The 1,697-nt window shown below is 44.7% G+C and overlaps 1 non-coding gene across 1 annotated transcript; it reads left to right on the top strand.

Moving 5' to 3' along the window:
- The first annotated feature begins 1,310 nt into the window (after positions 1-1,310).
- TRNAH-GUG lies at positions 1,311-1,382 on the top strand. The gene has a single exon. It is a non-coding gene; the product is annotated as a tRNA-His (tRNA).
- The last annotated feature ends 315 nt before the right edge of the window (positions 1,383-1,697 follow it).

The raw sequence follows: 1,697 nt of genomic DNA, 5'->3' as shown, positions 1-1,697 counted from the left end.
TCCCTACTCTGTTAGAGAGACGGAGCACGATTCAGATCCTCCAAAGCATCCAGATGCCTTACATTTATTGGTCTGGGATCCTGATTAGGTAGGGTCTGAATAGTTTGAACCTCAGTTTCCAATTTGCAGGATAGGGATAAAGCTGTCTCCCATCTCACAAAGATGTTGTACATGAGACATCTCGATTCTGGGCTAACTGGTCCATAACGTATCTCAAATTGCTAGGTAGAATGGGCTTCTGTCCTCTCCTTTTTTCTAGGTGAAATGGTGTCCTAGCTTTATCCATGGCATGATTTGCCTACTGCAAACAACATATCTGAATCTGCACTCCCTCCGGCTTTTACCTCTGGATTTCCTTAGTTGAACGCTAGTGTTGGCAAAGATGATGGTCATCTCATCTCCTTTGCCACGGTACAAGCTGTGTCACCATCTATCCGTGAATGAGTACATGAAATAATCTGAACATGTTATACATTTTATCTGGCACATTGGCTCTCCTATTATGGGTGTATTCGATCAGCTGGATTTATTTATTTATTTATTTATTGAAAACATCCCCATTAAAGGCCTGGGTATCTGTATATTAGGAAATGCCAGACAAAACTCAAAAAAATATGGGTGACAAGTTTTGGACTCCTTTTCTCCCTCAACCTGTCAAGAAAAATAAACACCATCAATAGTTTGAGACTCGTTAACGGTTTGGGTTCCCGGCTATAGGAGAGTAAAACAAAGCCAAGTCGTTCTATAGCAGATGAATGATGAATAAGGAACTCTGTTCTACAAACAGAGGCTCCCTCAGGGCACCATATTTATTATAAACCACTGAATTGCGAAACAACAACAAAAATAATGAAAGCAATAGCAAAATATGTGGTTTTTTTCCTTATTTGGTATAACCTGCCTCTGGAACAGTGCAACCGTTTAAATGTAATAATAACAATATAAATAATAATCTGTAGCATTTATAGAGCACTTTAGCCATTCAGGCTGTTCTACAGCCATTTGCGGCCTACCTTGTGAAACCCATATTTATATTAGGTCTGATGCTGAAGGGTTGAAGCCAACGTGAGCCTTGTTGTTAACTTCAAGAGCTGAAAAAGTGTGATACCTTGACCAAACTGCAAGAGTTGACAAGGATGTGCTTCAGGCCTGGATCCTGAGCTCAGTGGAGTCAAATAGTAGTAGGGCTGCCAGTGGTAGCTGTGTGGTAGTGTTGATGTCTACTACATAGGAGATGTGGGTTCAAGTCCTGGCTGGGGTGAGTGAGATAACAAGAAGCAAATTCTCTGTGCCTACCCGAGTGGTGCCTGGCCGTGATCGTATAGTGGTTAGTACTCTGCGTTGTGGCCGCAGCAACCTCGGTTCGAATCCGAGTCACGGCAAGTCTTTTTAGAGCACGGAGGCAGAAAGAGATCTTGGAGTCATTATTGACTCCAAGATGAACATGGGCCAACAATGCGAGGTCATGGTTGGCAGGGCTAACCGGACCTTGTCATGCATCCACAGGTGCATCTCGAGTAGAGCCAAGGAGGTGATCCTCCCCCTCTACGCGACGCTGGCCAGGCCACAGCTGGAGTATTGTGTCCAGTTCTGTGCGCCACATTTCAAGAGGGATGTGGACAACATGGAGAGGGTCCAGAGGAGGGCCACCCGCATGATCCGGGGACAACAGGGCAGACCCTACAGTGAGAGACTGC

This window comes from Gavialis gangeticus, unplaced genomic scaffold, assembly GCF_001723915.1.
Source record: "Gavialis gangeticus isolate Ggan-Ray unplaced genomic scaffold, GavGan_comp1, whole genome shotgun sequence".
In the NCBI taxonomy this organism is placed as follows: Eukaryota; Metazoa; Chordata; order Crocodylia; family Gavialidae; genus Gavialis; species Gavialis gangeticus.
The sequence above is the reverse complement of the archived record's forward strand: the minus strand, read 5'-3'. Positions and strand labels throughout refer to the sequence as shown.